The 27,386-nt window shown below is 40.0% G+C and overlaps 1 long non-coding RNA gene across 1 annotated transcript; it reads right to left on the bottom strand.

Moving 5' to 3' along the window:
- Positions 1-19,113: 19,113 nt before the first annotated feature.
- LOC147601854 (uncharacterized) lies at positions 19,114-25,572 on the bottom strand. Its single transcript, XR_015257892.1, has 3 exons — positions 25,317-25,572; positions 21,087-21,150; positions 19,114-20,310 (listed from the first exon to the last, which is right to left on the bottom strand). It is a non-coding gene; the product is annotated as an uncharacterized LOC147601854 (long non-coding RNA).
- Between the last annotated feature and the right edge of the window lie 1,814 nt (positions 25,573-27,386).

Here is a 27,386-nt window from a genome sequence, read left to right as displayed (position 1 = left end):
GGGACACTATGAGGTTACAGAAGAAACAAAAGCTCTTCAACACAGAGTCAATGCAAGGCAGTGTTAGTGTCTGGTTTATCTCTGTTTCAAGCTAATTAAAAATTTCAGTGATTATAACAGATGTTTATAATCCAAGCACTGCAGATGTGTTTCGCGCCACTGTAGGAAGACGCTGCTTCTGTGCTCACTATCAGAAGATCAGACCTTACCAGAGCACGGAAGGCAGGACCCAGGCCACCAGCCCCAGGCAGCTCATGTTTGTTGTCAATTTCCATAAAGCCCTGTTATACCAAAACTAAGCAGCTTAAGAAGATGTTAACAAGGAATGTTTGCCTGGTTTTTGCTCTATATTCTTTGCCACATTAGGATTTGAATTCTTGACCAGCTTAAGGAACATTTAATTTCTTATAGGCCCACAGTATGGTATTAAAAAAAAAACAACAAAAACCAAAACAGAAAATGAAATTTGCAAATAAAACTTTTCACATTAATTAACATTCCTGTTCAACTGCCCTGTAAAAATAAGGTAATCATCATGTTACAGTATTCATAGAATGACAGAGTATACTGCTGGAGGAGACAGAGCTGTCATCAGCGGTCATCCTTCTGCCCTAAGCAGATCCACGATATCCAAAGCCCTCTGACAGAGTAGTTTTAGCCATTGATGTTTGATGAATTGTTTTTTTTTCTGAATTCTCTTAAGTAGAATGCAAAATGAAATGAGTAGCATAAATTATAAGAAGCAAATTGTATTTTAAAAAGATTTTTCTCCATAATTTAAGACAGAATAGCAAAACAAGTTAAGGTTTTATCATGGCAATATTCAGGCACTTCAGAAGCCAAAATAATCTATCTGGGTGAATCTGTGCATCTACACTAACCAGAATGTCTTCTGAAATTACAATCTATGTAATCCTGTAGCTTCTACCACAATGGTATATGAGTGTCTCCTAAAGTAGTTTTACATACAGAGAGGTGGAAAAGTGCAATCTTCATTCTTTAGTTGGGAAATTGCAAAACAAGGAGTCACTTTCTTTTTAAATGCATTATGTTTTAGGACAATCACCTGAACACTTCTAAAGATACAGTGTGTGTGACCTGGCCCAGGAACCATACCAGCACAATATATATATTTTCATTTTTGATCCTTACCCTAGAAACTGTCTTTGTGAGGTGAGTCTAAAACACACTATATTAACATTTCTTTACTCTTTGTTACACCGAGTTGCTGATTCAACATGACATTTTCAAATGATAAAATTACCTGTCATGTTTACAATCCTAGATAATGGTATTTCTAGCCAAAACAAGTAAGATTTGTATCAGCCTTCATACCTTAAGAAGCTCATGCCTGAACAAGATTAGCAGGAGCCATGCGTGTTCTCAGGAAACGCTGCAATGAAAAACCTTCACCAACGCAGACCCATCTGCCACCAGAACAGCTTCTTCTCTCTCCAGCCAAGTGGGTATTTATAGCAAATTCTGACATCCTAAATGTTAAGAATGTAAATATTATTGAGACTATATATATTACAACAATTTCTGACATCCTAAATATTAAGAATATTTTGTAGGAAATAATTTAATATCTAAATTGCAGTTCTAGTAAATGACGCAAATGCACTGGGGACATTGCCCTCTGTGTTTGAGTACTCTAGGTAGTTTGAGGAGAAACCTCTCCAAATAGTTATGCATGACATAAACATATTTCAGTGCCTGACAGAGATTCATGGTGCTGCTGCCCAGGCCAGGGTCAGATCCAGAGCAAAGTGTCCACTTACACAAAGTCTGAATTTGGACCCAAGACTCAAGTACGCTTAAAAAATTTCCACAGCAGTTTAATAAAACAAAAAGTACAAAAAAGCAACCGTCAACTCTATGACTAATCAAATAAAATAGAAGTTCAAGTAGAAGAATTACTCTCAGATTTAAAGAGAACACAGGCAGAGAGTAATCCAGACTTTTTAGCCTTAAGGAAGTGGTTTATTTATCTCCTGCATTTTAATGACAGTTTCAACGAAAAGCTAAGGAAATCATTGATTTTCAGCTCTTCTTCTCTAGTACTTTGCAAAATTAGTGCAGGTTTTAGAAATCCCTTAATAAAAAGTAGCATGCCACAGCCACAGTAATAGCCAATTCAACAGACTCGCAGTTAGCCTGGTTACTGTCAGTTTACCACTTGGAAAAACAGTCATCTAGTATTCTCCACAAATCACCCTCAGATCTTTGCAGGGTGCAAATATGAACACATTTATAGTCTATGCTCTCTAATACTTTATTTTATGATCAGAGAGGACAGAGCCAAGGAAGTTCTCCATGTCCCTGTTCTCAAAAAGCCAATAAACTGCACCACAACAGAACAATTATATGAACTAATTTTTTCCTTATTGGTCCTTGTCTGTGAGGTCCACCTGAGGTCTATGAAGGTATTTTTGTAAAAGAAATGTCTCACCTAGTCATAGTTTGCAGGAGGAAAATCTTTTGTGTTGTTCTGTTTCTGTTGCCCTTTTTGTGTTAAAAGTTGAATTTTGTTTCAATTTTGTACAATGGCGTGAACCCTCACTAGCCTTCTGCACTAACAGAAAACCCTGTGATTTGGGGTTTTTACTGAACTAACGGTGTACACAGAGGACTGCCCAAGCAAGAAAGTTGTGTATCCCGAAGGAGTTGCATTGAGCAGCAGCAAACGTATTCAAGGGTAGGAGCTACTTTAGTACCCACATAATCTAACCATACAAAGTGTGTGTATTCCAAGGGTCCCATTCTGAGCATCTTTGGAGAGTAACTCTTCCTTTTATCTATGCAGTATTGCATTTTCCAAGCAGTGGTGTTGCAATCTGTAGCTGATGTTGTGGGGAAAGAAAAAAAATGACATATTTTGTCAGACCAGATGGAAGTGAAAGTTATTTGATTTAATAAAATGTAGACTCCATCATCCTAAAATAACTAGATAAGCTACCCAAATGTCTTAAATGTTGCTATAATATTTTCCTATACAGACAATGTCTCCCTTTTGCCTCCTCCTCCTCCCAGGTTGCCTATTATAGCTCTGCAGTTTGGAATAACTAAAGTGTCATTTCACCCTTCCTAGCCGCTAGGATTTCTTCTTAGCTGTTTTAGGTGCTAAGAAGACCTGGGTACACCACTGTAAAGAAATGGAGATGATTGAGATGGCAAACTGGAAGCACTGGGGAGCTCCTCAGGCCACTGAAGAGAAAAGCTTGAACATGTTTGTCAACATCTTTGTCGGCGACATGGACAGTGGGATAGAGTGCACCCTCAGCAAGCTCGCCGACGACACCAAGCTGTGTGGTGCCGTCGACACGCTGGAAGGGAGGGATGCCATCCAGAGGGACCTTGTCAGGCTGGAGAGGTGGGCCCGTGCCAACCTCATGAAGTTCAACCAGGCCAAGTGCAAGGTCCTGCACCTGGGTCATGGCAATCCCAGGCACAAATACAGGCTGGGCGGGGAATGGATTGAGAGCAGCCCTGAGGAGAAGGACTTGGGAGTGCTGGTGCACGAGAAGCTCAACATGAGCCGGCAATGTGCCCTTGCAGCCCAGAAGGCCAACCGCATCCTGGGCTGCATCAAGAGGAGCGTGGCCAGCAGGTCAAGGGAGGTGATTCTCCCCCTCTACTCTGCCCTGGTGAGACCCCACCTGGAGTACTGTGTCCAGTTCTGGAGCCCCCAACACAAGAAGGACATGGACCAGTTGGAGAAGGTCCAGAGGAGGGCCACGAAGATGATAAAAGGGCTGGAGCACCTCTCCTATGAGGACAGGCTGAGAGAGTTGGGGCTGTTCAGCCTGGAGAAGAGGAGGCTCCGGGGAGACCTGATAGCGGTCTTCCAGTACCTCAAGGGGGCCTACAAGAAAGATGGGGAGAGGCTGTTCAGTAGGGCCTGTTGTGATAGGACATGGAGTAATGGTTTTAAAATAGAGGGAGGTAGATTTAGATGAGATATTAGGAAAAAAAATTTTTACAATGAGAGTTGTAGAACACTGGAACAGGTTGCCCAGAAAGGTGGTGGAGGCCCCATCCCTGGAAACGTTCAAGGCCAGGCTGGATGAGGCTCTGGGCAACCTGATCTAGTTAGGGATGTTCCTGCTTCCTTGCAGGGGGGTTGGACTAGATAACCTTTAAAGGTCCCTTCCAACCCTAACCATTCTATGATTCTATGATTCTATGATTCTATGATTCTATGATTCTATGATTCTATGATTCTATGATTCTATGATCCAAACACAGATGTGGAGAAAGTGCAGTGCGGGGGACGTTCAGAGATGTCAAATACAAGTATTAAAAGCTATCTTAGCTTTAGCTGGTTTAGAACAGCATTTTTCTCTGGCAGGCATAACTCATGCAGCCCCGTTAGATCAGCCTGAGCTCAGGTGTTCCTGCATCTATGAATTGCACTGTGCCATACATATAAAGCCACAAGAGTCCTGGAGCTGGATGTTGAACAAAGACCAAAGAAAAACTAAAACTTAGTTCCATGATTCACTGCAAACCTTCTGCATGAATTTGTGCAAAATAAATGCTGGACATGAAGAAATTCACACTGCTTAACCTCAAGTACTAGTAAGCTGCTCTGTAAGCACTGGCCATTGCTTTTTTTAGCTTCAGTTGTAACTGATGGAGGCCTTACAAACCCCAGCACTTTCCCATCTTTGAGAGCACTCAATCAAGCAGTACCTTCACAGATCTTATACATGCAGGACTGTCCAGAGCAGGATAAGGATGAGCCTTTGGAATCTGGAAGCATGGAAGAGGACATCTGCCATGGGTTTGCACTATGGGGCCTATCTGCACCATGGGATCTGCTGTGCAGTTCAGGGAAACTGTTACTGTTGCTTGGCTAAGGTTTTGAGCTCTCTGATAATAGCTGCCACCATATATTTTCTTTTTCAAGCAAGATACTACTTCTCTGCTCCAGTCTCCCAAGCTTTTATCACCTCTCCTACTAAACCTCCTGCAGTCCATTCTTCCACAGAGTCAGGTAGTGAACTATATTAGACATTAAACTTTTAAATCTGCTTCCTGTGGATCAGTCCAGTGTTTGGTCCTCTTCTGTGGTCCTCAGTTCATAGAAGCAGCAAAAGTCTTAATGTTGAGCCATATTAAAACAAAAACCAAAACCAGATGCCCTAAAACCAGCATGATTTGGGGAAATGCAGAGAAGCTAGATGCTTTCTGCAGAGTGGGCAGTAGACAGTATGATGTAGCAGAACATGACAAGACTTGGTTTATTTCCACAAATAAACAACTAAGAGGATCTGTGAAATAAAAAACAAAAACCAAGTCTCTAAATGTGCTGAGTCAGCTGAACTTGCACAATACTCTCATTGCTAGCCAGTAAACCCTACCAATGCATTCAAAATGGAAAAGCAGGCCTTATCTTAACCAGGTGGCAAGCCAAAGCAGCAAAAATCTCTATTATTGCCCCAGAACATAATTTCAGCTCCTCCTCAAAACTACATTGAAGTCAGGGAAACACATATGAGAAAACCCCTGTCCTCACGCATAGTCAGTTTACTGTGATCTCTTCAATCCATGACATATCTGATATACCTTTCAACTACCCTGTTACGTAGAAGCTATGGACTTTTAAAAAAGAGCATTCAGTCAAAACACCGTGTATGACAGTGAGGAAATACAGTCATCAAAACATTAAGCTTTCATCAGTTCTCCATTTCCTTGTGGGAAAGGCTGTAAGGGTCTGAACAGCCTCCAAACTATATGGCTGTTCTTGACTCAGATCTGAACATTCAAGGTCAGACCTACCTCTCTTTGTTGATCACATTTACATTGACACAAACCACATATGTTATGTGTCTTCCTCCTTTTCCCCTTGGCTTCTCTGATCACTGGAGCAAAGATACAAGAGGAAATTCATCTGCTGCACATAAATGTCCTTTGTGGTATTTAAATTCTTTCCCAGATTTGTGTGCATATGAAGATAAGCCAAACATAAATTGCAATATATAGCTTTGGGAGGACAAATTTTGAGAGAAAGGAAACATTACTTTTTTTTTCTTTTTTTTTACCTTGTTTGCTGAAAAAGAAGGTTCTCAGCTCAGTTTATGAGGCTTAGGACATACTGTTCACAATATTAACATTTATAGTCACAGATCTCAAATTAGAGGTAGTGTTTATTTTTATTGGGAACTGAAAATTCTGAATGCTTTCAAAAAATCTTACAATAAAGTGGTTGAGTTGATATTGCTGTATTCATTCCATGCTTCTTAGGCTTTGGAAATGTTATGCTTTGGCTCAAAGTCTATTTTGACGATCTATCAAAACCCAGAATAAAATTATCCAAAGCCATCGCAAAAGAGAAAGGAAAGTAAGTCTCTGTTTCTCTTTGGATATTTGTGAAGTTGAGGATCAAAACAATTATTTATATGAATTAAATTATTAGACAGAAATTATTAAAACTGTCAGTAATGCACTGTAATCCTCTTTTGAGGTTAGATTAGCAATGCCAGTTGAAGGACTGAAATTGTCCCTTTTACCTGTGCTCTTAATGAGCTGATATTGAAGAGTTTCAAGGAGTGCTTTGATAATTCTTTGCTTGGAGTAAACATGGAGTTAAACACGGGCGTGTGTGTACATTACATGATCACTGATTTGAGCAATTATTGAAGGACTTGCTAAAATGTCTGCAGGTAACACTTAAAATGGTTAGAGATTTTTGAAATTCAGATGGAAGTTATTGCAGACATCTTAAATATGCAAAGTCACTAACTAACCTGAAAAACATTGCGTATTTACAGATGCACATAGATCCTCAGTGACTGAGAAGAAGTGCTTTTCCTGTAGTTTCTGAAGCAATAATTTATTTGGAGACATTTCTCCCACGGCAGTCTACAACTATTTTGTTGCTAAATCCTCTTTCTTCTTTATGAAAAGTGAAAGATGAAATTGGATAGTAAAGGTAGAAAAGCAGCACATATGTGACAAAATATCTGTTCTGTAATTTGTCATTTTTGTAGGCAGAAGAAAGGCTCCTGCCTTTTGTAATGGGTACAAAACAGCACGTAACTTTCAGTCCAAGGTTTCTGTAGATATGGGCAATGCAAGGCGTGCTTTGATGTATTTATTACACAAGTGATGAAGCTTATTCCACTCTGCATTTGCCAGTCAATTTCCCTGTGTAGACAATCCTTCAACAGCTGCAGGATGAGTCTCCAGCTCCTGACCATCATGAGTGGGTCTATGGAATTGACCCACTGCAATTTTAGTTGGGCTGCAGAAAAAGGGTTTCAGGTAAACCATAACCCTGGAAAGTCTCTTCCAGGTTCTGTTTCATGACTGCTGTGTAGTAAAGCCTATAGACTTTGCCTAAAAATCATGCAGTTTTTTGACCAAGGTGGGGCAGTATCCTTGAGGTAAGCCATGTCACCTTGGCCAAAAATGGCAGTCATGGCGTTTGCTAAAACATTATCTGAAATGTGTTCAGATAAAAAAACTATTAAATAGTCTAAAGAGATCATGAAGTTAATCTCAAAGCCTGGACTTGGGGGGACAGGCAATAATGAGTGCATTTGAAAGGGTATTGCAAGAACATAAAATAGGCAGATATAGACACATTCGTAGTGTGAATGACACCACAGGTGTAGAGGCCTCAAAAATGTGGGGACATAACTAAGCCTATAAATGTGAACGCTCTCTGTGGTTTGTTTTCTTGGCACATCTTCTGGAATTTGCTTCTTTTTATATTTATTACTTAACACATTGCAGATAACTCATCAGCATCAGCTACTTCTCCCCTTAGGAGGCCCTGCTAAATGAATATGTTTGAAGTCAATAAAATGTCGTCTCCTTATAACAGAGAAAAAAAACCAGTTTCTTGCTCATAAGGAACAAGATTTTTTTTCACATTCCAAGTAGCCTGTTGTCTGTTTTCAAATTGGCAGGAGTGAAGTTGAAATCACATCTAGGTGGGTGTCGTGGACAATGGGTTACAGAAGAACTGCAGGAGTTTGGAGGTATTTCTTTAGGGGAAAAAACGGAAAAAAAAATGTAGAAGTATCTCAAATAGAGGATGTCTCTATCTGCAAAAGCTAAATTTGGGACAAGTATGAAATAAATATCTGATTAATAAATAAGCCTACAGTTCCCCTGCAACATTGTAATGTACTCCATAGTAGCTGTAGAAAGAGTAGTTATATAACGGGTTAAAAACATACTGTCAGGAAACTGAGACTGGGAGAAGTGTTACATTCAGCTTCTTTAATCATACCTTACAGGTAGAGACAAGTTCTAGTTGCCTTTGTACTGGAAAAAAAAAAACCAAAAAAAAAACCAAAAACCAAACCAGATCTAAAATTAAAGCAAAGGCTGGCCCTGCAAAACTAACTTCTCAGCACTTCTTAAAAAAAATTTTTTTTTTTTCAATTTTACAATACGAATAGTGAACTCAGTCACATTGATCAGGACACTAGGCATACAGAGTGCACAGGACTTCAAGACTGACCCAGTGATTCATTTTCAAGTTGATATTGGCATTATTTGGCTTGGATCATCCATGGCTTCTACCCAGCTTTACTGGGGTGCAGACTCCAGCATCACTCCTGGGAAGTGGCACTAGAGTGGAAGTTTGGGGCAAGAAAATGCACTAAAAACTCTCCGCAGAGGAAAACATTTGCTCAAGGAATGGCTGTACAGCAGTTAATTCAGCTCCTCGCTCTGCTGGAAAAAGATGCTTGGTAGATGGTCACAGACACACCTGTCCTGAATCTAACAATTTCTCCCATTGCAGCACTGTTCTCCTGTAACCTAATATTCCCACAAAAAGCCTGTGCTTACCTTCACTCTTAGGTCATGCTTTCCCTAGATCAAGAACCAACCTGAGAGATCATCATGTATATATGTATATATATTCATGTATTGAAGCTTTATTATCCTTGTAGGGATGCACAGGTGTGATAAAGATGACCTTGATATGGGTGGAAATAATGGGCTTAATGATGCAAACAAGTAAATTCAACATCTGTGAGCAGGTTAGTATGCTCACACTGCCGTTACTGTGGATGAAGCCCTCCAGCAAAGCAAGCAGCAGAGACAAAGCAGTGCATCTGAATGGGATCACCCTTGGGTGCCTGGACAGCGTGCGTGCATATGTGCATATGCGTGTGCTGGGGCAGGGAGAAAAGAATTAGATGAAACTCTACCAAGCGATATAAGCAGCTAAAACAATCCCTGCAGACCTTGGGTTGGATGAATTTAACCTTCTTTATTTGAGTGTATGTATACAGCAATTAATTTTCTATTAGTCCTCCAGGATGTTCATGTTCCTTTTGACATTTACTGTCTTTTGTGTGTACAGACAGAACTCATAAAGTATGCGTTTATAGATGCTGAATAGAAGAGTACATTTCCATGCTATGCAGCTTTCCCTCCAATGTTAGCAATTGCGGGGAATTGCTTACAAAAAAAAAGGTAATAAAGATGTTAAAATGCCTGAGATCACCATCTGAGAACATAGCTCCTCTTTTCTGACAGTCCTTCAATGACTACACCATACACATAGATTGTTAGAATAGTACTTGACCGTAGGGAGGAAACCACAGGTTGTCATGAATAACCTTCATTTTAATGTATATGGATACAAATGAATAAACAAGTTTACTGTATTTATTTTTCCAGCTATCTTTTCCTTCCCAGTATCAAAGTTTACCTCATTTCCGATATCCTTCAAAAGTCATCAGCACTGGCAATCAGTACTTTCCTGAACTGTCAAAAAGTAGAAACAAAGCTGAGAGTGCTATGTGCCTAACAATAATGTTTTCTAAATGAACATCCGTACTGAGAGATTGAAAAGACAAGGGAGACAGAAATCTGAAATATTTTAGAAATGTCATCAAGCCAAAGTTTCTTTAGGTATTAGAAAAAAACACTTTTATAAGTAGGCCAGAGAGATGAGCTGTGGTTAAAGTCCATGGGGCAGTCCATGATGGGGTCCAGTGACGATTGCTCTGAACTTAAATGGGAAAAGGACAGTCACTAAACATTAACAGTGGAATTTGTCTGATGATCAAAAATTGATAGCTACATTTGCACTACTCTGCCAAATTCATTTTAGTTAATAGTGAGAACATCTCATCCTAAAGCAGATACCACAACAGATCAGATGAGATGTTTCCTAAGAGAGTGTGGTCACTGCATGGGCTGCGCAGGGTTCCACTGGAGACAAGCCAGGTGTGGAAGGATACTTTGTAGGTAGTCAAAATAAAATCGGGCTTCTCAGTTCAAAATTTGCATGAACAGGATTGTAGAGTTAAAATTTTGGACAAGTGTTATAGTTTCTAGAAAATCCTGGTCTGTATCTTCCTGAGAAATCCAGCCAGTATTACTAGACACGCTTTAACATATCAAGTGTTTTATATAGCCAATTTCTTCTATAAACAACACAATGAGAACTTAATCTCTTGCACGCAAAAAAAAAAAAAAGTACAATATGCTTTGTGATTTCAATCCAAAAACAATTATTGAAAGATCAAAACAAATCTTTCCTGTGTGTTTGGCTTTTTCTAATAGAAAAATAAAAGTTTCTACTCCAGTGTTGCCAAACGTGGCCACATTCTCTGTAGAAGCTCTCTTCAGGAAGCGATCCACAGGGTGACTCTCAAAATGTGGCAGTATGGCCATTAATTGTTCCCTACTGGTGTCCACGTACAGAAAATCACAGCATGGCACAGGTCTGATGCATTGGTAAATATTGGCATGCAGGAGTGAGGCAGAATGAGCACATATGTATTTGACTGTAAAATAAGATAAATACTTAAACACTTACCTAGCAGTAGATAAATCTTTGCAGTTTACAGTTTTGACTCCAGAGCAAAATCAGCGATACCAGCAATTGCACCCTTTTCCTAGGGCAGAGAGGCCAAGGACCAGAGGCCATGGGGCACAAGCCATAAGCTTAGGAGTGAAAAGGACCTTGCTAAACTACCTTCTCCAATGCCCATTTTTGTACGTGGTAGTGGATAGTTGTCTCTTGGGTACTGAAATACTCTCCCAAGTGTAGGCAAAATTAAACCACTCTTTCTCAAGAAAGGGAGTCCAGAGCTGGATGCTTCTGCCCCAGGAAAGGGACCATAGCACGGTGAGGTTGTACAAGAGGCAGATTGTTCCTCTGGGGAGGGTGAGGACAGCAACCGGTACTTCTTGGAGGTGCCCCCTCCTCGAGGACTGCCGTCACACTGCTGCCCCAGTCCCCTCCTGTCACACCAGCAGCAGAGGGACCTTCTGCTCCCCTTCTAGGTCTGCCTCTTTGTTTCCATGGTGCCTTTGATTATGCAAACAACCATTGCTCTCCACTTTAAAATGTTATAAATTGAAATGAAACAACAGCCTGCATCAAACCAAATCAGTGATGCGGTATTTTGGCATATTTAAAAAAAAAAAGACTCAAAGGTATGCTTTTTTTTTAAATTACTACAGAACAAGAGAGTACCCTCTCCCTTTAACCACTTCTTTTTGTGCAGTTTTATCAGTATTGCCTTTGGTATGCACTGAATAGCTCATCATTCTGTGGGAAGAGAGACTGGTGGTGTGGTTAGCCAAAAGCACCAGTCCATCTGACCCTGGTCCTGTATAGATTCCTGAAGATGTCTGCAGCTTTTCCTTAGTTGTATGTATCAACACCGTGATGTGAGGAAAGGAGAAGAAAAAGCAAATTCCTGCAGCAAAGTTCAGATTTAGAACAAAATGAGACAGAAAAACAGCAGAGGGGGGAGAACATCTTGTCTCTGCTGCACAGTTATGTCCCGTCTCACTGTACTTGCCAGCTCACGTTTCTTCAATTAAAACACTTCACACTTATCGTGCATAGTGCCTTTCATCCAAGTATCTCAGCCTTCCATGAAGAATAACGATAGTCCAAAGTAATGAATTTGTCAGTAAGAGAGAGAAATGTTGTCTTGGTTCCCAGCCTCACGCATTAGACAGTAGATAAGAACATCATTTTGCATATTCATCATTTAGACCTTAAGGAGGTAATAAAGAAAAAGATTCTTGAAGATGGCAAAACTAATCAATGCTGCCACTGGAGAAAAGGAAAATAATTTTTAAAAGGAACAAAAGCTGATTTTTTTTTAAGTCAAAAAAAATACGCTATTACTACATTACTCAAATAAAGAGAAATTAAACAAAGAAATGCATCTTAGTGTTTTTATTACTGTAGTCATATACTCTATAATTATCAGAAGTTGCAAGAGATTAATATGATTTAGATAAGGAAATTGCTGATTGATGTTTCTGCCAATATGCCACATTGAGTTGTGATAGCGATATAGCTGGAACAATATGGATCTCAATTTGTACCAAATATCTGCCCTGTTTTTTGTACTGAAAGCTGTGTTTAAATTAATGACATTTAAACGTATCTTTGTACTATCTTAAGATTTGCATTCTAAAAAAAGTCATGAACTTGTCTATTGATGTGAATCATGTGATTGTTATTTTTCTAGGGAAAAAAAAAAGTTACATATTGCCTTTAGTGTGTGTCATTTATTCCTTACAATGAATTAGAGGAAAGTAGGCTAGCATTAGAAAATATAGACATTTCTCTCTAAAACCCAGCAATCTTTTAATTTCTTGACTTTCACTCCATAAGTGAATCAAGTCTACCTTGTACCATGTCTCTGATCCCATACTTTTAACTTCCTACAATGCAGCCATTTGCTGTTGATTTAAAACAAAACATCACAACACTTTATCCCTATCAGGACTACCATTTGTGAAAAGTGGAATGAAGTCACTCATAAAACTAAAACTGCATTTACTCAATTTTTTATATTAAAAAAAATATCATTTCCTTATTGCATTGCAGTTAAAATATGTTAACTGATTAGTTCCCCATTAAATCCAGTTTGGAAGGCAGAAAACATCCTCAGGAATGGGGATCATACTTTTCAACAGAGGAGAAGTTTATCTCCTTCAGGGGAGCTCAGCCAAAACATAGTAGCAGGAGGGGAAGAAGGGAGAGTTTTTCTCCAGCAATAACAGTGTCCTCAATTCCATGTATCTAAAAGTACAGACTAATATTCTTTATGTTAATGAACAGTGTCAATAGCACCTACATCCACTGCTGTCTCTGGGGACACTACCTGATCTTTTGCTCAAAACCCTTCACGGCAACACCTTCATATGTCTGTGTTTCCTAGTACTCAAGCTGTGCTACCTCACCTTCTCTGCACCAGCCTCTCCAGGACTGGTTCACAAGACCCTTTATCACCACAGCAAATTGCCAGTAGTTTTATCTCTGTTTTACATCGAATACTACCCAAATGGCCTGCTTTTTTTGGGTGAGCAGTTCCCATGCTGCCCAAACTCTGTTGAACTTTGCAATTATGATGCCAATAGCGCAGGTTCCTGCAGCATGTGCCTCATGGCCCCATGTGGCCTCTTGCATGTCCTCCTTCATAGTTATCTGAGAATATATCCTCCAAATGTACTTAAAACACAGTTAAGGTGGAACGGTTAATAAAGCAGCCTGTTTGTGTTTTCACAATGCGTTGCTAAGGCATGCCACAAATAGAGACTATTATCTAAGCAGTCACTCTGTTTACAAGCAGAAGAGCAAAATTACTGAGGTCTTTCTCCCAAGTACCCTAACCAGATATGATAAGAAACAACAACATCATTGTTTGCTTTCAGTACATTAATGGCCCCAGTGTTACTCTTACGTAGATGTTAAAAAGTTTATCTTTGCTGATGTTTACCATTTCAGCTTTAACAGTGTGGAGTTGGTGAAAATTCTGTCATGGAATTGCCATGTGCTCTCAGTTACGGGAACTTATTTAAAGCCAATTAAAGTTTTGAACACTTCTTTTTCAAATGCAGGCCACTTCAAAAAAATATATTGGTTTGCAACCTGAAACATGATGACCTGAAGTCAGTATTCCAGCATTTTGCATGCCAAAGCACTCTCTTTTGTGTTTAGGGACCTCATGATGTTATGCCAAGCCAGAGACCAAACACCAGATTTAAGCTTTAAAATAATAATAATATATCAATTAATTTGGCAATTTTAACTTATAAATGTACATGCATAGTCTGCAGTCCATAATGCAACAATAATCTTCTGATCTTTTGGACTAATTCCTAAAGGCAAAGGTTTTAGCTACAGATGAGAACAATGGAGAACACAGTTCAGAGGGATTCATGAAGTTATTTTTTTTTTATACAGATGTAAAATCTATGCAGAAGATCTTTGTTACATGCCAAAATGTCAATTAGTGATTTTCCTTTTCACTGGCTCCACTTTTCCTTCCCTTCATTGTACATAATACTTTCCCATGTTCTCACCAGGTTTTTGTCCTAGCAAAGCAAGAGAGAGGGTGGAGCACCCTCCACAAGGAAATGTTCAAGCTGTTTATCTCGTGTGTAACTCGCTAGCCGGCTGGTAGCATATAAACATCCGAGGTCATGTTCAGTCCATGCATACATGACCTTGGAGCACTATCTAAAGCCTTTTCACACATCCCAGGGGCACTGGTTCCTGAACTGGAGCAAGTTAATATGTGTATATAAACCTCTGCCATCCACATTTTGGCCAGATTTGATCCATCAAGGAACACACCCTCCCAAATCTCACCCCAAAATCTGTAAGCCAAGTGAAGAAACAGTATACACTGTTTTACACTGAAGTATAAATACACCTCATACAAAGCCGATTAGGTATATTTGATGTGGATCTTCAGGAAGGAAAAATTAAGAGTTGTATTGGCTGACTAACTTGCATTGTGTACTTTACAAACAGAACCTGTAACAGACTGGTCATTTTATAGAAGAATAGACAATACTGGCCAACAAGGCTGCTCTATCGAGAAAAGGAGCACTAACTAAGTGAATCCTTTCTTACACCATGGAGGCACAGGGTAGACAGGGAACACATGAGATCTTTAACCTTCCCTCTTGGACAATCACTAGAAAAATGCATCAGGGACCTCAGTTTATAATAAACAACCCCTCCATATTACACAGCATCTAACAATACAACACACACACCGCTGCTGCTGCACTGAAATGTCATTGTTGGTTACAAGCCCAAATCCCTCTGTGGGACCTGACCATCTGGTACAGAGAACAGGACACAGTTTGATGCACAGTGTTATCTATAGACAGGAAAGCAAAACCAGTAACAGCAGAACGAGGTGGTGCCTAAAACACGAAATGCCTATAAAGAAAGGAAGGAAGTTGGTCTTTCAACACCTTGTAACTGCGGAGGAAAGATTCTTGCCCAGATCCTCAAAAGGAGCCCGTGACATCTTTCACCGTTTGTACCCAAGCAATGTGGGTGTGTCCATCTGCCCAAGTTTTTTGGTTCCCAGGCTATTATCAAATACCAAATCCTTTGATTTGCAACTGGCACTTTCAAAGGGCACATCCAGTGCCAGAGCTACTATAAACCCACAAAGCCAAGTGAGTTATACAATAAACTAAATAAGTTTCAAGCAGAATTGATAAATGCTTCATTTAGATCTTTGAGGAGGGGGGAAAGGAGGTAATGATACAGCTGATATGGCTGAGTTGTTTTCTGTAGCTTAAATAGTGCATTTTAAAAGTTACATTGGAACAGCCATCTTTAACAGACTAGTAGCTTTTTACAGACAAGTAGGCAATATTAGAATAATGTTAGAATATTGATCAATAAAATTGCTCTCTTGGAAGAAGAAATGTTGACTTAAAGCAGTCTCTTCATGTAAGGAACAAGAAATCAGATTTCCTTGACCACTTTTTCAAGTATACCTCTGTACAGTATTTCCAGCTCAGCTAGAGCCAAAATTGCAAAATCAGAAAAGTGTTTCAGTGCAAAGCCAAGATAATGGGATATGGAAATGCATCCAAATTTTGTGATGATTATGAGACTGAAAATGTCAAATATGATGAAGTTTAACCATCGTTAATCTGCATTATCTAACACTAAGATAAAATACACAGCCAATCCATGTGGAATTAAGAAACAACATTTTCCCCCTCGTTTTTGTTTAACTGGATTTGAATTAATTCTGCTTTGTTCTTGGTCCATAGCCAAGCTGAACATTGATTTTAGCCGATTTAAGTTTTCTACTTCATTATTTTAATTGGACAAGAGCATGTTAGAGTTCATCGCTCAGCTATATTTCTACATGTAAAATCCATCACAGACTGCAGCAGCATATTTCCAAATACTGTCATAGGCCTTCTCCAAACAGGGTACAGACATTTTATCAGCCCTCCATAAGCTTTCTCCTAGAAAACAGCATTCATTGACCTTCTTCAGGCATGATGTGCACAGCTTTTGAAATGTCTTTACACTCTCTGTTTCAAATTTGCCCTAGAAAGGACTAGAAGGTCCTGCCTTCTCCCATAGGAAGATAAGGAAACACTCAGAGATCATTGCCACTGAGGGAGTTGCCCTGGTTCTTGCGAGCCCTGTGGGACTCCAGCCTCTTGTCATAGAATCATAGAATGGTTAGGGTTGGAAAGGACCTTCAAAGGTTATCTAGTCCAACCCCCCTGCAAGGACCAGGGACATCCCTGACTAGATCAGGTTGCTCAGAGCCTCATCCAGCCTGGCCTTGAACGTTTCCAGGGATGGGGCTTCCACCACCTCTCTGGGCAACCTGTTCCAGTGTTCTATAATTCGCTTTGTAAAAACTTTTTTCCTAATTTCCAATCTAAATCTACCCCCCTCCATTTTAAAACCATTACTCCTTGTCCTATTGCAACAGGCCCTACTGAACAGCCTCTCCCCATCTTTCTTGTAGGCCCCCTTGAGGTACTGGAAGACTGCTATCAGGTCTCCCTGGAGCCTCCTCTTCTCCAGGCTGAGCAGCCCCAACTCTCTCAGCCTGTCCTCATAAGAGAGGTGCTCCAGCCCTCTTATCATCTTTGTGGCCCTCCTCTGGACTCACTCCAACTGGTCCATGTCCTTCTTGTGTTGGGGGCTCCAGAACTGGACACAGTACTCCAGGTGGGGTCTCAACAGGGCAGAGTAGAGGGGGAGAATCACCTCCCTCGACCTGCTGGCCACGCTTCTCTTGATGCAGCCCAGGATGCAGTTGGCCTTCTGGGCTGCAAGGTCACATTGCCTGCTCATGTTGAGCTTCTCGTGCACCAGCACTCCCAAGTCCTTCTCCTCAGGGCTGCTCTCAATCCATTCCCTGCCCAGCCTGTATTTGTGCCTGGGATTGCCATGACCCAGGTGCAGGACCTTGCACTTGGCCTGGTTGAACTTCATGAGGTTGGCACGGGCCCACCTCTCCAGCCTGTCAAGGTCCCTCTGGATGGCATCCCTCCCTTCCAGCGTGTCGATGGCACCACACAACTTGCTGTCATGGGCGAACTTGCTGAGGGTGCACTCTATCCCACTGTCCATGTCGCCGACAAAGATGTTGAACAGGGCCGGGCCCATCACGGACCCCTGAGGGACGCCGCTCGTGACCAGTCTCCACATGGACATTGAGCCGTTGACCACCACTCTCTGAGTGCGGCCATCCAGCCAACTCTTTATCCACCGAGTGGTCCGTCCATCAAACCCATGTCTCTCTAGTTTAGAGAGAAGGATGTCATGCGGGACAGTGTCAAAATCTTTGCACAAGTCCAAGTAGATGATGTCTGTTGCTCGTCCCTTGTCCACCGATGCCATCACCCCGGCAAAACCCCAGGAAACCCTCGCGAGGCATAAACACACATCCCATATCCCTCTAGCAGTGTTACCAGATTAATTCACAGAATCTGTGATTTTTGGAGCTGATAGCAAGAGCAGTGAAGTATCGCTCACATTGAGTATGCAATTTATTTGTACAGGCTGTCACAGAGGGAAAAGGAGTCCTTGCTTGATCACTGTTGTGCTTACTTTACATTTTTTTCTTCATTCTATTTTTTCTTCACATTCATTAATTTAAGCAAATTATTAAAATAGGGCTACAGGCCAATGAGTTTTATTTCAAATATAAAAGTTACAGGAAAAATAAGGCAACAGTGCTGGGTGCACATTTTCATCCCTGCATGGTGTAATCAAATTAAATAGCAGACAGTAGAGGGGAAAGGCAAGTTTGTTATCTCTGCATTACTTCACTGCATACTTCAGAGTCTCCAAATTTAGTTTAGATTCACCTGAAGTCTTTCACCTGTGTGATATCCACATTTTGTTCAATTATGTCAACCCTTTTCCATTTTGACTTTTTGTTCTTGTAAGCATAGAGAAGTGTTCCAGAGAAAAATGGCTCAGTGTGGTTTAAAACCAGCTCAAGATCAAAGCAGATCATTGACTTACTAATGGCAGAAATCAGCAAGCAGTGACCTGTGCATTGAGAATCAACAGAGAGATCACAATACTACACACTTACCACCAGTTGTTAGCAAACACCTATGCATGGCTAACCACTTCTCTCTCTAACTGCAGTAACTGACAGAAAGACAGACGCACACTCAGTTGCATGTGCATCCTGCTCTGCCCTTGAACACCCCTCCAGCTGGAGATGTGGGTGCTCTTGCTCTCTGTGTGCCCACACCGACCCCACAACCTGGCAGGAGAGCTCCAGGAGGTCATGCTTGTGGGTCCTCATCTGCTGCCCTATCCTATCACCTTGCCAACGAGTTGTAGACTCCTTGCAACATCCCAGGGAAGGATGTTGGGTCTGGCCGGGGCAGAGCTGTGACAGCAGTAAGGCACCCCGTGGCAGTGTCAAACCATCTGCCGCTGCGCTTTGCTCTCTGAGATCTCTCTCCACCTCACAAATATTCAGCCCTATTTCTTTTTGAGCTGACTTCTCCTTCATTAAAAATACATCTCTTTGTATTTTCCTACTTAATATTTAATCCACCTGACAATCAGCTTTCTCTCAAACATTATCAGTTTTGGACAGTTTTGTGTGTCCCATTCATCTCTCATGTATACAAGCCCTTGCACCTTAGCAGCCATTGTTATCCATGTCGTTTTGCCAAGCATGGACCATAAGGGTATCCCTACAAGAATTCCTAACTTCATGAGGCATATTTTATTACACATACCCTTCCCAGGGCACTACTAAGGCTAAGAACACTGCTGTCATCTAATACAGTCAGCATTTTCTGAAACTTGCTCTCCAAAATAAGCTCAAACAGCAGAAGTCAATGTCAAAAGACAATTACCATGAGATTTAATGCAGGGCATACAGTTTCAGAAGTATATGAATGTTTCTGACAAGAATAACCATTGAAACAACTCACATACTCTCGGTGCATCATCTATCTATTCAGATTAAGACAAGCTGCTATTCTTAGAAGACACATCGCAGGTCAAACAGAAGTTATCATACAGGAAATGGTGATTTTTCTTGGCCTTTGTTACAGAAGTCAGATTAAAGGACTGTGAGTATGATTACCATATGTCTAAATTTTCCCAATATGTGCTATTTTCCACCTAAAATTTAAATAAAATCCTATTTGGAGTTAAAGGATTTGGGCCATTTTTCTAGAAGTCTCTACTGGACACATGTAGAGGACTATATGCATGCTGTGCTGATGACCTGTGCATGCCACGTAAACCTGAAAGACCCTATTGAATTCCAATTCCACAGCCCCAGGTCAATAGCACATTTTTAATACAGATGTGTCATGTTCACTGTATATGTGCATATGTGCTGCAGAATGCATATTTCTGCCTAGGAAATCCCAGCCAAAGTTATGGGAACCCTTATCATAACAGCTATTCCCACCTTAGGGTAACTGACATATTTTAATTCAGTCCTCCCCTTTAAGGAGAGACTTTAATGAGACTAGAAATGTGCTGCCAGCCGTGGACGAGGGAATATGAGGAGATACTTGATGAACTGAGCAGAAATTTGAAGGACAACATATCATTTATATAAGCATGAACCAGGAAAATGAGATAACAGGTTTAAAAAAAACCACCAAACAATGATCCTCTTTCCTTTTCAATCACTTGCTCTCAGATTATATATCTCTTAATCTGCTTACTGATGAATTTTTAACCTGGCCTCCTCCTGACCAGGAGAATGCAGAGCTCTAAAAAATAGGTGAGGGTACCCAGACAGCTCTGTTTCTCCAGAGTAAGTAGACATACTGTCTGGCTGGAGACTTTTTTTTTGCTTTTTGTGGGTTTTTTAAAAACATATTCTCAAGTTCTTGATTCCAGCTGTGCCTGAAAGTGGAGGGGACAGTTTAGTTCCATTTAAGCCAAGTTCATGTGTGGTATCCACTCCTACTTTCTCTTCTCAAAATGGGAAGATGGCCAAGGGACATCCACTCAGTAGGAAAATGATCTTCAGGGATGCTTGAGCAAGGATCCATCAAAGTAAAGAGCCAACACAGCTGGAAAAAATAGGAGAGAGCAAGACCTCACTGAAAGCCAGATGTTCAATGCACAATTTCCTTCCTATTTTTTTAATTATAATTTTTAAACAACAGCAGAAAAATACGCTACTTTTTTTTTCTTAAAATACAGGCAGGACACTGCTTACGAGTTTAAGTTAATGTGTTTTATTGTTCTAATTAGTTTGAAATAAGTTTAGATATAAAATGTTACTGATTGGAGAAGAAACATATGCTTCTTCGCTCAGCAATGCTCAACGCAATCAGTGTTCTCTGTGTACTTCATAAGATGCCTGTTGGTTTTGGATTAGTTGCATTGTAAAGTTAAATTTATATGAAGGGATTTAGCAGACAAAACAAAGATCTTTTAGAAAAAAAATGTTTTCATGCAGTTTTTGATGGGAAAAGAGATATAAAATGATGGGGAAGGGTGTAGCTGAAGAATAAGAAGTCTATAGGGAATGTTTCCCTGCACAACTTAAAAGCTTGGTAAATCCAGCACTGAACTAATGTACAAGGGATTGTGACTGAAGCAATGCCAAAAGGAGGAAGAAGGGAGGATCAAATGTCAAAAAAAAAAGCCAGAATCATATTGAATAAGTCAGTCTAGGGGTAGATTGGTAAAAGAACTTGGAACTAGAGATACCTTGTTCGGGCCAGATGTCTCAGTGTCTCTGTACAGGTGTGACTGATATTTCTCCTGATACACAACAAAGTCGAGGAGAAAAAGCACTCAACAGGGATTCGAGAGTTCAACTCTTGGCTCCATTACCGACCTTTTCTGTATGTACAGCAAGTCCTAATCCTCCCTTTTTACGTCAGTCCTGGCTGTGAGCTCTCCTAGAAAGAGAGAGTGTCCTGTTGTGTTTGCAGCTACTAGGCTATTGTAATGATTAGGCATGTTTTCAGAAGCATGGCAACATTGAAATTTTTTTCTTAACAGTTCTATTCAGCAACAATTGTCAAATTTTACAGTTTATCAGTCAAGAAGCAGGCATATAATGGCAAATGGGAGCTGTTATAAAAGGAGGTGGAGCCTCACTGTATATTGGGGATGACAAAATCGTTATTAGATTAGACAAAAGAGAGAACACAGAAAAAATAGTCAAAACACAGAACAAGATCTCTTTATAAGGACAATGGCTAAGTACAAGTTCTTCTGATGGTCATGCTATGGAGACCATGGCCAGATTCAGACCTTTGTAGAGTCGTAATTCATCATGGGAAACTCTAAACCTCTCTGATACAATCTGACCACAAATTCTCTTAGTAATGAGTTATATTTGATGTTCAATTTCACTGGGAGCTTAAAAGAACTAAAAGAAAGAAAGAAAAATATGCTAAGTATTTTTTTTTTTTTGTAATTTATTTTTGATACAAGTCTGGACATACCTCATCTACATGGATAACAGTAAGCTGTTTGTTATGAGAAATTATTAGAGACAGTAGTAACTGAGGATTGTGGAGGAAAGTGCTGGGAGAAAGCAAGAAAGAGTTTTGAAAGCCAGGAAACATAATCTGAAAGGAGTATAATTTGAGTTCAGTCACATCAGGACAAGTTTACTTAATCACAGAATGAATTTATATTTTCATAAATGAAAAACTGAAATTTTGGATAAAATCCGCTAGTGACACCTCCAAGTTTTCTATCAACACAGATGTGACGTCACACCAAAAGCTAGTTGAGAATATGAATCAGAGATAGGCACTGAAATCAAATCAATTAGCACAAAATGCATCATTTGGAAAAAGTTAAAGATGAGGAACCAGGTACAGTTTTTTATCACTGGATGACAATGGTGGACACTGCTGTCGAAAGGCGATGCAACCCCAGGATGAATGGAGGAACTATTCTAGGTACATATAGGGGAGAAATATATATAGAAATCAGAATTAGAAGTTAGAAGGTGGTTCCCAATAGACAGAAAATGGAATATAAGCAAGCTAGTAAAGGGATCATAGTAAAAATAAAAGTGAAAAGTTATAATATACATGTTACCTGCTTTTAAGATGGGATTCATCGCATTTATCAAATGGAATTAAGGATAGCAGGGACTACAGAAGAAAACCCAGGAGATCTCACTCCACATTATCTTCCAGCTTCCTGCCGCAGCTCCATCCATGCTCCAGGAAGTGTTCCACTATCATTTTATCTTCAAAGCCATCCAACTCTTAAATTATACTTGGCTTCCTTTCAAGATTTTTATAGCCCTTTCCTCAAGCTATCCTTCCAAGTTGTCCACCTTGAGATCTTCATAGTCCTCCTACTTTGGCTGAACATTTCCAACCCTGACCTCTCCACCTTTTAACCCCCTCACCAAAGATAAGTAGCTTCTCAGTCCTTCCCCTGAGGCCTGTATCCCAGCTAAGGGCTTTTTTTTTTCCCCTCAGCAACTCTCAGACTAAGCTCAGATTTTCCTGAGGAGTTACTACCCACTGAAGACCTTTATTCTGTCTCAGGTGAGCTAGCTCTTCCAAAACACTTCTTTGGACCAACAGGGGAGAGGGAAGACTTTTTCAAGGCTTTCGTCTCTGAAGCATTAAAGGAGAAAAAGGTTTCTACTACTTCTAAAAAAACATCTTTTCCTCTGAGAATAATTTATTCTTTCCCAAGATTGCAGTGTTCTCTCCAAAGACACTCCTAAAACAAGCAGGTTTGGGCCTTCATGTGTCCTTCCATAACACATGAAATGGGACTCTCTGGTGTTGCAGATCTCCACTAACTTCAAAGGATCAGTATCTTATTACTGGACTTTGAATGGTTCATTTTATGTTAATTTTATATTAATGTTTGAGTATAACACTTACTGAAAACCAGACCTTTTTTGTCTCAGCCTCTGAAAAGAGAAATTATAGGTATGTTTGATGTAGGATAACTTGAATCACAAAAAATATTTTATCCCTCATCTTCTGGTTAACATTTTTGGCAGACTCTAAGACTCTAATCCTACTAGAAAGAGTGATATGGTTATACTTACAGTTTGGGGTTGTAATTATTTTAATTAAGATCAGTTATTTGTAGTAACTGGAGGCCTATTTTCTAAGGTAACACATAACTAAAACTGTGAGTTTAGAGAGCTTTTTAAAATACATACAGTAAATTGCATACCATATTACAAGAGTTCTGAGATTATTCTGATCCAAGTGCTCCGTCTTACCCCCCAAAAGTACTGTACATTGTACCTATTGTGAGATCCCACGCAAAAGAACGGGAAAAAAAGGATTTCTGGTGAAAAAAAAATGGAGGAAGAGGAATGGCTTTTCTCCTGCCTCAAGGAATAAGCAGACTAAGGACCAACTGCAGTTCTAACAGGGATGGAGAGTTTGCATAGGTCATGGTTTCACATGCTCTGTACTGCATGCACAACCTTCTAGATATTTGACAGAAGTTTTTAGCATCCTTTTGCATAGTCCAGCCCTTTAGTCAGATATTTTTTGAGATGAGGAGAATTACTGTATTTATAAAGACTGATTTTGGTCTCAGAATCAATGTTTCTGGCCAATCATTCAAATCTTGTTTCTTGAAAACCTCTAAATCCTCCTGCCTTTTCATTACACTTCCATCACCAGTGTTGTGCTTTCATGTAGCACTGTTATTTCTCTGTGCTGTTTTTAATCTTTCTGTTTTAATCACAAGCAGCTGCCTTACTCAGTGAAGAGCTAATTATCCCCTAGAGTAAGAAAGAGGATAGAGAAGAGAAGAAAGAACAACATAATAGCGTCAGCTCCACACCAGTAGGTAGGGCATGACACGGGGACACTTTGCTTCATCCTATGGAGGCTGGAACTTTGGGAAATTCACCTCATTTCTCTGCAGTTCAGTGTTCCTAGGCTAGAAAACAAGCATAACACCACCAATAATGACACCACATTTCCACAGCCTGTTGGAGAAAAAGAGGTGTTGTGTAAAAACTGGAAAAATGTTCATATTTTATGGGTACAGGCAATGTCGAATCAACCATCCTTAAATTACTCTGTAAAAATACGGGACACATAAAGGACCTCATCTCTTGATTATGTAGCAGGTATAAGGTCTAGACTTGCTGTTTAAAGGAGAAAATAAATCTCCCCCTCAAGGGGCCAGGATGAAAAAGCGGATGAGGAAAGGATGGAATCAGTGGAGCTTTTAGCATATGTGACAGCTTTACTACAGACAAGTAAATAATGCAGGTTAAAGAGAGATAAATACAGGATCTGTCCCACCCAGCATAATTGTTTCTAGAGTACCTACAATTTCTCTTTGCTGGAGAATATGCAATACAATAAATCTCTGCTGATAATTCACTCCTGTACAGTCTGGCTTCCAATCCTTGCAGGCTTTGAAATTTCAGGATTGCTTAATTTAAGCACTTGCAGTGTTAACTTTCACCAGACATCACTGACAATTCGCAGAGCAGTCTCAAATATGTGGCTTATGGAGATTATTGTCAAATATAAGATCAAGAAAATTCCGTTGAAAATACCAACATCTCATGGGTGGGCCCAGGGTAAGCTGGATTTACTCCTCCAGTCCTAAGCTCCAGTAGGAAAAAAATATAAATTTAAAACAGTGAAAAACATATTCAAAAGTGTACAGGACCAGATGGTGATAAGCAGAGATACATGGCTTTTCAAGGTTGCTGAGCGTATTTTCAAGAAAACATGGCACAAGATACCGTATATCAAGTCATTATATACCTGTTTAGGTATGCCTCTGATATGGTTGTTTCAAATTAAAATGTCATGTCAGCAAAAACAGAGAGTGAAAGGAATTAGATGTGATCAGTGCACACACCTGGCTTACCTGTGTGTTACCATTTTTAACAACCAGGGCAGTCCGAACACCTACAGCCACCCTCATCTAGCTCTGAAATCTCAGAATGGCTTTTCCAGAAAGCTGCTACACCATAGTCATTACGGCATAACTTTTAAAACCTCCTTTCCTGTTGTTTTTTTTTTTTTCTTATTTAAAAAAAAAAAGCACCACAAAAACCACACCAACAAACAGATTTTTAATATATACTCACGAGTCTTGATGCTCAATCAGACAAGCTCTGTAGGATTTCTGAGATGACTGACTGTCTCCCACATTAACAGGTCTGGCGCTGGATCACTTCTTCAATAATCGAATAAATTCACGCACTAGCATCCCAATAATCAGGTCAGCTAGTGCTAGGCATAAGTGATCACAAGATAGCTCCAAACAGATCTCAAATAGTACAGGGATTTTTTACCATGGAAAAACTCAGTGGCATCATTAAAATGACAAAACATTTTACTGTACACAAGATAAATCTTTTCGTCCTTCCAAGGCTAATTTTAGTGCAATGTGACATATGTGGGTAATGCAATATTTCCAGAGTGCAAAATCCCGAGTCACTGAATGGAGCGCATCACCATGGATTGGCTCATCCATCCTGCTATGCCATACCGATTTGGCTCTCTTCAGTGCAATCACACACATACCGTCTGAATCATCACTCGAGCGCCTGGAATCTCTGGCAGGAAAAGCTGCTGGTGGTTCCCTTAGAAACCTCTCCTGGGATGGATAAGTGACTGCAAATGATAAGAAAGAGGGCAAAGACAGATTTTTCTTTGAATATTGGTGCTTCCTGGTGCGTGAGGACATGGTAGTGTATTGCAAACAGAGCCTGCACTGCTGTACTGAAGTTGGTGCTTTAAGCAATGGGAAAAAAAAAATCTGCTCAGGCAAATAGCAAGCTTAATACTTGAACAGTAGTTTCTTCCATAATCTAAGATCAGTAGTTCAACTATTCTGCAGAAGATCCAAAGTGCTTTGTTGCCCATCGTGGGGCTGAGGAACAACCGAATTGCGAGGAGTAATCTACAGAAGTCTTGCCCTAGTCAGACAGTTAGGAACTTAAACCTTCCCCAGGAAGCTTTCTGGTGCTGAAAGTTACACTGTGGCACATTCCCAGAGATGCCATCATCTTGGTGAATAGCCCAGAAACATGTGGGTTACACAAACCCAAGATTCCCAAGCCTTTGCATTTTTTCAGATTGTGTCCTGCCCATCAAGGAGCTCAACTTTGCACCCGAGAGGTATTGGGAAATCCTACACAATATTTTATCATGCTGCCACATAGATTCTTTTTTTCTATTCTCACGAGACGGCAGCAGTTCTTTCAGCATAAGAGAGTAAAAAGCAACAGCCATTACTGGCTGCCAGTGTTCATACTAGCCGGGGAACTGCTAATGAGCTTTAACTGCCAGCAGCAGCTCAGCTGGGACCAAAATTTACATTAAGAGTTGGTAAGTGAAGCTGTTTTTTACCCTCTGCTACCCTGGAGAAACAAAGGTCTTCCAGCAGTTATGCCTGACCCGAACTGGTTTTTAATTTAAACATGCATATGTGGAGAAAATTGTATGAAGACAGGAGCCAAAAGAGGGCAACCAACACTTTCAAAAGCTGGAAAAACACTCTTCCAGAAAATTTATGCCTTTAGTGTGGGATTGTAAATTCCATCACCAAAGAGATGCTGATGTAGCAGTGCTAAGGTTATTATGTCCAAATCCCTTTATGAATCTGGATTTATGTGCCTAAAATTTGTCAGAAACAATAAAACAGGACATTCCTCAGTAAAAAGGTGAGAAGTGTGAGATTTCAGTTTACTCTATGGAAAGGACCCTCTAGTCCTCACAGAAGGGGCAACTCTTTCAGGCAATCTGGTGTTAATGACTAAAATGTTTCACCATCCAAAGAGGAAAACCATAAGTGGGCCATAATTAAATAGAAATAGTCATTTTCTACATCAGATCACTTCAGAGGTTACCATTTATCATTTTAAACTACAATTATCAATTTATAATGAAAAGTCAAATATGTCTAAGTTACCACATGGGACTATCTCTTTCACAGAGGACACACTCTTATAATTATTTTAATCTGTAATAATAAAACAGGACTATAGTAAAAGATTCACGTAATAGAATATATACACATAGTACTTTACCAATGGTAATTTAAACTCGATAATTTTCCTTGTTCTTAATGTTCATGGTATCACATGCAGGGTAAAGTTTTGAATAAAATTACTAATAATGAAAGAAAGTCATGCTGAGGGCTATTTTTGGCT

Source organism: Chlamydotis macqueenii, chromosome 2 (genome assembly GCF_036417535.1).
Source record: "Chlamydotis macqueenii isolate bChlMac1 chromosome 2, bChlMac1.mat, whole genome shotgun sequence".
NCBI classification, from domain to species: domain Eukaryota; kingdom Metazoa; phylum Chordata; class Aves; order Otidiformes; family Otididae; genus Chlamydotis; species Chlamydotis macqueenii.
This window is presented reverse-complemented; position numbering and strand designations above follow the sequence as displayed.